The 11,470-nt window shown below is 36.8% G+C and overlaps 1 protein-coding gene across 3 annotated transcripts in view; it reads left to right on the plus strand.

Moving 5' to 3' along the window:
• LOC108746041 (calmodulin-binding transcription activator 2) overlaps nucleotides 1-11,470 on the plus strand; it is a 59,360-nt gene that overhangs the window by 17,025 nt on the left and 30,865 nt on the right. The gene's annotated exons all lie outside the window — the stretch shown is intronic.

Below are 11,470 nucleotides of genomic sequence, written 5' to 3' on the forward strand. Positions count from 1 at the left end.
TAATATATATAATATATCTATATATTTATTTTTTTATGTTCTTAGAAACAAAAGGTATAATAAAGAGATTAGACTCACAATTTAGTAACGTATTGTGTAAGGGAGAGTTCCAAAGTATTTTGTATTTCTCTTACGATCATTCCAAGCGAGGGTAGTTCTTCCTTATCGACGCAAAATTTCATCCCCGGAATCTCTCGCGTCGTTGTTTCGAGATAGACACCGACGCTTCATTCGAGCTTTTGAAGAAGTGCACCCCGGCAGGGAAGTACCCCCGGCAACACGAGGTAATTCGTAGTTCCGGCAATATCCGCCAGAGCGGCGATTGTGCTGCCTCCACCACCCCATTCGTGCACGCTTTTCATCGCCACCCCTTCGCTTCGGCAACCCTTCTCTTGCACGCGACTTGACGTCCACGGACATTCTCTGGCCTATCTCGTGCCTATCCTGACCTATCCTATTATCTGTCCGGTAACTGTATTGACTTCCTTGAGAGAAGAGCGGGTCCTTCCTTGTGGGAAAGCTTACTTTCCGTTTAATTCCAACGCCTTTTATCGTCGCCTACTTATTCTCCATATCCCGCGGAAGACTTTAATCCGACGTTTCGCATTCAGGGATAAGATCTGATAACTTCGTTCGTGAAACGCATTTTCTCCTAGCCTGGCAGGAAGCGTACCGAGCTTATTCAGCGAATCCAGGCTTGAGTTCCTTCGGACCTGGCAATCTTATTGATTGTCTTACTTCTACCGTGACTCTCTCTCTCTCTCTCTCTCTCTCTCTCTCTCTCTCTCTGCTTTTGCCTCTCTGTTTCTCACTCCTTTTCATCCTCTTCTACAATCCTCTCTCGTAAACCGACCCTTTCTATTTGCCTCTTCCTCTCTCTCTCTCTCTCTCTCTCTCTCTCTCTCTCTCTTTTACCATCATACCACATTGATGGCAAACTATCGTCGACGACTAACGACCAGCGACTTACATGTCCGATTTCAGTTCCTTCTCACGAAAAAAGCCGTGAGGAATTGCCTATACGTGATGTGCGGAGAGGGGAAGAATTGGAAAGAAGGGATGAAGATAAAGAGAGATGACGGGGATTGAAAAAGGAAACGATAAACGGGGGGTTGCGAGAAGGCGGTTGGACACAAACCCCCGAATAGCCGACATTCTATTTAAAGTCGCGCGGGGTGGTAGCAGAGCTAGCTAGCGAGTTTGCTAGCTAGTTGACTGGTAATTTACGAGCTTTTACCAAAAAGTTGGACACCTCGGGGATGGCTCCACACTTTGACACGTGACCCACTTTTATTGGGTTACGTAATTGATCGCCCTGCGCCTGCTTCGTGTTAGCGCGACCTCCCGTCTCTTCTCCGCCCTTTTGTCCCCTTGTAATCCCGGCCCTTCCTCTTCCTGTTCTTGCGCGATTCTTCCACAACCGTTTTCGCCAACCCCTCAAAAAACATGCAAAAATATCCTTGCTGTAATTGTTGAGGGCTAATATATGAATCATACATCATTATTGTTTCAGAAATGCTAAAAGAAAATAAGTATTAAGAATTATAAACGAGGAAAAAAAATTGAGTGAAATCTTTAATGAAATTACGGTTTGTATTCATACTTCACTTTTATCGATAAATGAGCGTATTTGGCATGGAGTTTACATGCATTATAGAATCTCTGCAGAAATAAATTTATTAGCGCATTTATAGTCGATAAAAGTGAGGTGTGAATATAAATCTATGTGTCTTATGTTTGAATATGAGTATGTTTTTCTTCATTTATAATTATATATTCTCTTTGGAAATAGATATTATGGAAAATAATAAAATCCACTATACAAAGATAACCTGCCGATTATTAAATATATGATAGTCATCGGTGATTTATTCAATTTTCAAAAATTGAAATTGTAACGATCGGTAATTGCTGATAATCCTTTATGACTATAAAAACCATTAGATAATTATTAGATGATAGTTACGTCAAAATCATTTAACTCGAAAAATTAAAATAGATTATTATGCATACACCTATATAATGTAATATAAGATTATAAATAAACAATGTAAAGGTCTGAGAATAAGTCAAGTAAAATAATAAAGTATAATATCAACGAAGATATCAGTGCTGTAATGTTTAAATATTTATTAATAGAATATAACTATTACATAACTAACGCAAATGCTTTGACTATAGTTTAGGATCCCGTCAGTGCAATTAGAATACAAAGAATAAGATTATAAAATTACATGTAGTTTATTTAAAAGTAATACGTGTTCAAAATTCATTCATTCTTTTAAAATTGTTGGAAACTGTTAAATCTTTGAGAAGGTTATTGAATTAGATAGAAATTGAATTAAATTCTTATGACTTTAAAGTATTTTTATTATTCTATTAATAAAAAATTATATACTACATTATAAACAACCATATTAGTTATTTATTGAAAACATACAATATTTTCCTTTTATGTTAAATTCAAATAAAAATAAAATATCAAACACACAGGAAAAATATATCAAACAGGAAAATAAAATATTGAACACATAGAAAAAATTGAGAAAACAAATTTCATTTAAAAAATAAAAAATAAAAATTTTAAGAAATAAAAAATAAAAAATTATTAAATCTAAATTAATGAGAATTAAAAACAGGGATTTCACTCATTTTTTGAAACTTACTTTTACTCGTTTGATTTTATAGGGTTTGTAAAATGTTTAATTCGTAACTAAGGGATCTAAGGGTTCTATAATATCTTATTTTCTTTAATTTTTTGATTTATCATTTTTTACATTTCAGTTATTTAATTAAGTCTCTTGTGCGGAGAAAGGAATTATTAAAATTTTGATCAACTCCATAAGCGTGGACGATCGTGAACGTCTCTATTATCTGTTCAGCGTCTATTAATGGCTAGCGTTATCAGTGTTGAACGATGTGTTGGAGCGTGGAACGTATTGTTCGCGCTAAGCTGGAGTGTCGTTTTCAGAATTCACCGATCAGAGAGACCCAGTTACTCGTTCCCGCACGTTCCCAAATTCACCGTGAGTTAGCTGTTAAACTTGTATCGTCTCTCTCGTGTTACACTCAGAAGTATTTCTCTCTGCGGCGGGAGTTATTTTTAAAACTGAGTCAAAAATGCGAAAGGGAGGCGGAGGCCGAAAAATAATAAAGGATACGAATAGGTTAGCGACAAAAAGAAGCACGCCATTAATTGTTATGCGTAATTTCATTCCTTCCCATACTAACGATTAATCAGATTCTCGATAAAGGGTTGCGTGTACGTCTTCGGTATTAAGGTGAAGCCTTTAAGAACGTGTGTGACGAAATCACTGTAACACTTTGTAGGTATGGCCCACTCGCGCGATATCATCTTGGCGAACGTGAATTGTTCGTGACAATCTAATTTATTTTGAACTTATTCCTGTGCTACATTAAAATATGTTCTCACCACCGTTATCGTTGCTAATAAACGAATATTGATCTATTAGCGATTTAACGAAAAATGGATTTTTAAAGAATAAAAATGTTAACGTTAGAGGATATTTATTTAATTCGTTTGTACGTTATTCGTGCAGATCTATAGATGCCATAAAGTTCCAAGCGAAGAATCTCGGTCGTGGCATTTTCGTTGCACCGCGCACGTTTGTAGACTTGCAACAAAAAGATCGACGCGTGCATGAATATGTATGCTCCTTAAACTATTTCGGTTACTTTGGGGTGCTATTTAGAGGTGCGGTATGTGTGGCCACGAGGAAACGGCCTCAGAGAGAAAGAGTGAAAGAGAGAGAGAGAGAGAGAGAGAGAGAGAGAGAGAGGGTGGGGGGGAGTGTGCGGCAATTCAGCCTATAAAGCACATTTAAGAGGAGAGTTTAGATTGTTGGGTCGTGGAGCCAATTTGCTAATATAAATGACGGAGCTAATTGTCGAGATTATATCTCAACGTACGCAATTAATCTAATCACACGCTAATAATTTGTTTGCGCTAATTAGCTTGAGGTAGCTTGGTGTACAAACAGCAAGGTGATTTTTAGCAATTATTTAACGCTGTAACAAAATGTAAAATGATATAAATTTTATATAAATGTCTATTCTTTTTTATACTTTTTATAGCACTCATGTGCTTAGAATGTGATTAATAATACGAAATTATTAAAATATGTTAAATTGCAGAGATTGATCGTTTTACACAGATTAAACCATTTATTTTTACATGCAATAAAAAGTTTGCGACATCAACGACAGATTGTTGGCAGATTTATTCGTATTCGCGGCTGGGATGTTCAATAACGTTGCACGTCACGTTTTCGAGGTGAAGTATCGTCGCGTGAGAACGAGAGATTTCGGCGGTAACGGTATTTTTTAACTATATAGAATGACAAATTACATTACTTAAATGTTTGTCATGTTAGTCACACGTGTAGCAATAATTTTGTTTGTTAGAAATATTTTCACTAGTTTGCATAATAAAAAGAAATATTATATACAGAAATTCCCTAATATTGTGGATTAAATTTTTAACTGTGCTTTTTAGTACAATTACATGCTCCAATTTGCAAAAAGATTGAAAAAATGTTTTTACAGAATATTAAAATCAGTTTAGAATTTCTATATGTGAAGGGAAGATATTTTCTACATGTATAACACGGACAAAAAACGTGAACATTTGAGAAATATAGTATATACTATTGATTTTATTAATTTCATTAATCTATCATTTTGTTCTTAATAAGGATTCTTAATAAAGATTCCTTATGTTGGAATAGAGTTATATGTACAACGCTTGAATAGTCATAAATGCTTAAATAATGCAATGTGTTATCTTTTTTCTAGCAGAACATCTTCCAATTGCTTAAGAGATATTGCAGGAAGAGAAATCTGTTTTTCATTCTGCTCTCCCAAGCTACTTGTAATGATTCGATGATATTTAAATCCGACGATTGCGCTGGCCAAGAAAGATATTAAAGTTTTGGAGAACAGATAGAAATTTTGAAAAATAGAATGAGAAGTAAATTTCCTATCTAACATCATACACTTATATAAGTGATTGAAAGGTGTTGTACTAAAATAATAGTACATTTCATTGCGACCATTCAAGCATTGACTGATTCCATTCTAATGGAATCTATATTAAAGGCAAATAGTAGATCAACCTTCTATTAATAAAGCAAATAGTTTATTTTCCATGTACTCACATTATTATGTCTCTTGTATGATTAGTTTATATAACGTCAATTTTCATACAAAAATTATTACTTGCAATTTTTATTTTTTTTCTGCCGCCTAAATTATGACAGATGATAAAGAATTATTGCTCCGCCATGTACATTGTCGCTTTACTTCGGCGTATCGTTGTTTTTGCCCGTAGAAAACGTCAGTCCCGTTGTCGTTTGCGAAATCCACGGCGTTTTTGTATCACGGCTACTATAAATCAGAGCGAAACAAAATGGGCTATGTGTAACGCTCCGTTTCGACAGTCGAGTCGGATATCACGGAGCCACGGCAAGGCGCTGGTGAACTCGGCACGGACCCAAAAATTAGTTGGCGGATCGGCTCCAAGGAGCACAATCGTAATTATTTCTGACCATATGTCGGATACAGTTAGAAATCATCTCGCACGTGCGTTCTAGTTCCGTTTACGCGATCCGCGAACGATAGAACGTGTGTAATCGCGAATGATACATGATAGCTTAATGCGTGTTTATTTTGTCAACAGCCGAACCATCAGCGACGAGTACGCGAAGTTTAACGGTGCGCGACATGGATGTGGCAGTGACTGCGAGAGTTTGCGTTTGCGCGAGATAAACATGTTTTTACGTTGATATAGATTTTGTATATTATTTTTAATAAATTCAGTAAAAGCACATCGAGAACATTATTAGAAGATATTGATGATATTACATTTAAAAAAAGACTGGTATTAATCAAGTCTAGATGATACTTGCTAATTTTGATAAAATAATATTTCAATCAATGTCAAATATCTGGTTAGTGCATAACTAAAACCAATTAAATGCTAATTTTACTACTCTAAATATAATATTATTTTACTATTATTATTACTTGATTACTATGTACTTATTACGTTTTGATATTATTTATTATTGCAATGTGCTAAATAAATTTGGCAGCTGTTATTAGATTTCTTTTCAATGTATGTACTAAGAAAATATTTTGAGTGTATCAATAAGGTATAAGCAAATGCACTTTAAGCATTAATGAGATATTAATTAGAATTCTAATTATCTTAATTTCTGATTATCTCGATATTCTCGACTAGAATGTTTGATTGATTTAACTAATAAGTCTGATTTGTATCTGTTAATGATTTGAATCTCTACTGGAATTCCAATTAATGCAATCAAATTTTTTCAGTGTGTCAACTATGATGAACATGATTTTAATGACTTGCTAAATGATTAAAAAATTAGGAAATTTGCATGACGCAAGAGCTGATAAAGCGAACTTTACAAACGCGGCAAAGCTGCGTCATGTCGAAAATGCCCAGTGCATATTGTGTTCTAATGGAGTATCGGCGACCCCGATGTAATACACACGGAAGCAAATAAATTGGGGATGCCCTCGAGTTTACGACGAGGGTCGAAAAGCCGGGAGGGTATGAGCTTGTTTCATTTCGACGACACGAGATTCGCTCGATTACCAGGCTGCGGATAAATTATGAGTTTAACGCGACAGAAGCCGTGTGCGAAGCTACGTGGACCGGAAACGATTCTATAAATCGAAATTCAAACTCCAAATCCTTCATCACCGAAGGATTAACGTACGAAGCAATTTCGTATAAAAATATTTCCCAGTTTTTTTTATAGATGAAATAAAGTTTTCATACATAATTATTTCGATATAATATTTAAATCTATTTTATTTTTCACAGAATTAAAATACAGGATAGTTTTCAAGTATTTTAAATAATTTTAAAGAATATTTCTTCACATTGATTTAAAACAAAAACTTTATATATGCTCTGATATCCAAAACGACTTACAAGGGAAGAGTTTAGCAAGTCTAAAATAAAAAATCTTGCATAAATACAGAGTAAATGGATCTAATCACGAAACAATTTTTTGTAACTGATATTCGATTTAGGGGTGGAAACATTCTCTTGGTGAAAATCGATGCTTATGCTTTTAAGGGAATATTGCTGAAACAATAAGACAAAATATTTTAAATAAAAGTTATATGATTTTGGAAGTATTTTTATAACTAGTGATTAGATTTTTTATATCTGTTAAACTTTTCACATTTTTGAGCCGTTTATCAAAGGTTATAAAGAATTACTTTGTAATTAGATTTATTTACTCTATACTTATGCAAAGTTTCAGCTTTTTTAAATTTTATAATTGCTGAATTATAAGTTTTAAAGATACAAGAGGTTAAAGTTGAAGGAAAAATTTCGTTTTTTTTTTAATTCTGAAAAGCAACTTTATTTTGATGAAACTTTCTTGTCCTTGAAACATATCAAAGTTTCATCAAAATAACTCGAGTTGGTTTTCGAAATATCTGGGAGAAACAAAATTTGCCCATCAATTTTGATACCCTGTAACTAAACCCTTTCAGACATAGAATTAATGTGAGAAATTATCCCTTAAAGTCTCCTAAGATACTTAAGCACCATCTTGTATAATAACAGACTTTTAAATTAATTAAATGCTTTACATGAAATTTCTTATATTTTTTTAAAATAAATATAATATTACTTATACCATTAATTTAACTTTTCGATTGGCAATGCTTGTATTAGAAAAAAATTAGAAAAACTCCTCATTATTCGTACTGGGGCATCCACGAATACTTTTACGCGTACTCTCAGGTCGCGTTCGCCAATTTAGCGAGGCTCTAAAGTTACGTGCTCGCCATACAGGCGCGCTTAAATCCATATAAATACCTAGGCTCATGAATCTATCCATTAATCAGATTGGCGATAGAGGCTCGACGCCTGAGTGATTTCCACCTCCGCCAACCCTTGGGATGTTTCTTTTTTCTTTCGCGAGCCTCTTCGTAGGAATGCCTCCAGCACGGTTGGCTCCAGAGGTCACTAGAAGGTGGCAGCACTTCTATTAAAATTCGACACGAACCTTTTGCAAGAATTCGATATGTGCTGTACTACATACATATGGACAATAGACATATGTATACACACACACACACACACACACACACACATATATATGAGTGTATATGAGTGTGTGTGCACTTAGGTGCCAGTCGTGCTGGAACATACGACCCCCGGTGGCACGAGCGAATGCAGGGATTCATGTGTAGGTGCGAAGTCGAGAAGGATTTGGCGTGCGTTTCGTGGATTGTGAGAGGAATATCATTTAGTAGCCATCCTGTTCACCCCCTTAGAGCGAAGACTTGAGGAGACGTGAGCGCGAGTGCCGGAGCCAATTTCGATTGTCCGTTGTGGCTCCTGCTGCTCACAATGACGTTTCCAACGTTCCCTAACGAATCTTCGTAATTGCGCGGATTTACTTCCCTCGTTCTCTGATACTTCTCAATCCAGTAACCCCAACTTTTTTTTAACATTTATTCTCTTAAGGTTTTCTCGATGATAAACAATAGAAATGACTTACCTATCATTGAAAGTTATTCCAAAACTTTTCTAAAGTTTCAACGTCAAATCTTTTGGTAATCGAGTTTCAAATTAAATCTCGTTAAAGTGAAATTAGATTAAAACAATAATAAATTAATCTAAACTGCTGTATGAAAATAAATAAGGAAACAGCTAACATACGTTTGAGACTAAATCTTGGTACTTATATAGTTTATAATATTTTGTATTACATAAGTTCTTTCCTATACATCTTTTAGTTATATAAACTGCGCATCGTTTACTGTCAGCCTTGAAACTGACAAATCATCACTGAAACAGAAATAATAATATCACAATTGAATTGATAATGACGCTACTAATATCATAAAATATTGTAAAAACAATTTGTGTTGCAAAGAATCTTATTCCAGCCAGGATTCAAATCGGGAATCTATTAATAAAAAAATTACGTACGTGTTATATTAGTTTGTTTTTTATTTACAAGACAAAGAAATAGAGACATTGGCTATTCTATGGCTTGTTCTCCAATCGTTTTTCAATTGTTCTGTAGGTTTAAAGTAGTTTAAACTGTCCTCGCCATAAAACACCGAATCGACCATTTTAGTGCACTTCCATGCATTTACGATTGGGTTGGAAATAATGAATAATCTCACGACTTTGTTGGAAACGCGTGTGCATCGCCATTTGGTCGGTCTAAAAAAATCACGCGGTTTTCTTTAATGCCGTTAATGGCGAAAGCAGAGAGAACGAAGTTTATCTCTGGCGTAACCATGAAAGAGAATGCATCGAGCAAGTTTACGATTTTCGCGAGCTTGCATGCTAACGATGCTCTTCATATGGTTTGTCATGAACCTTATCTATAGAACTGTGTAAAGTTTACACTGTAAAGTAACTTAGCCATAGCTGACATTACACGTTTCAACGTTCACCTACGTAATTTGATCCTCTTGTTCTATGCGTTGCAACTTTAAACTTCTGTGAATTAAGCCTACTAAGCTTGATGTTAATCGAAATGCATGAGAAATCCGCGATCTTATTCTGACTGAATTGTAGATTTGAATTAATAATAAATTTACTGATTTCGCGTTTCATGTTTATTGATCCTATTTATCGTATGAATAATTTTCATCTTTCAACACGTTCCACTTTGAGCCATGTAAGTCGTTACTTTGCCATTTCCTCCTCCAAATCTAGGCGTATCGCGTTCAAGGTTACGCCCTGCATGCAAATTTGCGATTACTTCGCGCAACTCTCGTCCATCTCTCTCGCGAAACTGCCGCAAATTTATCGGCTTCGACGGCAGAAAGGCGCGAGACGTACGGGCGTCGATTTGTCGACGGCGAGAATTATTTGGAATAGCGTGGACCAAATCCGCGGAGAGCCGAAAGATTATCTCATGAGGACGACCGGTGCAGAATGCGGCACGACATTCGATTTCTGCAACGACAAAGGGGGTGGGTGATCCCCGAATGCCATTTTCCTACCGTATGTGTTACGCTTCGGCATTAATTTGTATCCTCGATAATCCTTAATTTATAACCTCAATGAGTTTTATGGAAGTAGACAGACTGCCAGCTGGATAGGTAGCTGCTAGGTAACGAACCATTGGTATAGTTTCGTATAGAAATTGGCACGGTGGTGCATCTACAACTACCAAGCGTAAAAGTGGTAAATAGACGTAGGTATATGAGAGAGAGAGAGAGAGAGAGAGAGAGAGAGAGAGAGAGAGAGAGAGAGGGAGATATGGAAGATGAAGGGATGAACGGCGGTGCAAGAAGATGGAGGAGGGTGGATGCATGAGGAGTTGGCGAGGGTGAGATTCGACAGACACCGTGGGACAGGGACAGGGCTGGGGGCAGGGTTAAGGGATGTGGCTGGGGCCGAATAGTCGGACCTGTCCAAGAGAGAAAGAGAGAGAATGATCACCCTTAGCGGGCGTAGTGGTGACTGGTGGATGCCGGTGGGGCTGGTAGGGGCTGGAGGACTCCGGGACAGTACGTGGAGGGGACTTCGCACGGAGAGGGATGAAGAAGAGGGTAGAGAGGAACGAGCGGAGGGACGGAGGTCGAGAGTCGAGGGCTGCCTCACTCTGCGGCTCCCGCCGCTCGGGAGCAGACACGCGGGGCCAAAAGACTAATTTGAACTATTTTATTAACAAAAACAAAAACATTACATATTTGTAAATAACACTATTAACAACTATAAACACGAAACAGCAACAACAGCAACAACACATTTCTCCTAAGGATTCTCTTTAAATCTTACCGTACACCCGTAAGACAACCGCCTGTAAAAAGAAAGAAGGAAAGGAAGGAAGACACGCACGAAGTGGAAAATAAAGCGCGCGCGGTCGGATAGAGAAAGAGATAGACAGGAGGAGAGTGAAAGAGAAAGCAGGTGAAAATAGGAGAAGGAAAGAGCGGGACGTACGACGAGGTAATTCCGGTTTTTTTCTAAGTAGATGTGTAATTACAAGCGCGTACACACAAGCAATACACAGTAAAGAAGAAACAAGTTACAAAAGAGTCGAACGATAGAAAAATCATCTATTTTCTGAAGTTATTCCTCAGTCAGATTGGTGCGCGGCGCTGCGGAAGTGAAGAGAACGAGACGAGAGCTCGTAAACGCTGAGAGAGAGGGAGAGAGAGAGAGAGAGAGAGAGAGAGAGAGAGAGAGAGAGAGAGAGAGAGGGATTGCAAAAGGGAAGATCTTAAAAGAGAGCACGCGTCGGCTGCTACGGGACGGGATAATCGCATTTTAAGTTCTCTCTGTACTGTGTGACCCTTACATTATTTTGTCCCTCCGATAGGGACGGGTTCAGTGTTGTAACTTAGGATATAAGACTAAATAAAAAGAGCTCCGGAGCGCACAATAAAAAGATAGAGAGAGAGAGAGAGAGAGAGAGAGAGAGAGAGA

Source organism: Trachymyrmex septentrionalis, unplaced genomic scaffold (assembly GCF_001594115.1).
Source record: "Trachymyrmex septentrionalis isolate Tsep2-gDNA-1 unplaced genomic scaffold, Tsep1.0 scaffold16, whole genome shotgun sequence".
Taxonomy (NCBI): domain Eukaryota; kingdom Metazoa; phylum Arthropoda; class Insecta; order Hymenoptera; family Formicidae; genus Trachymyrmex; species Trachymyrmex septentrionalis.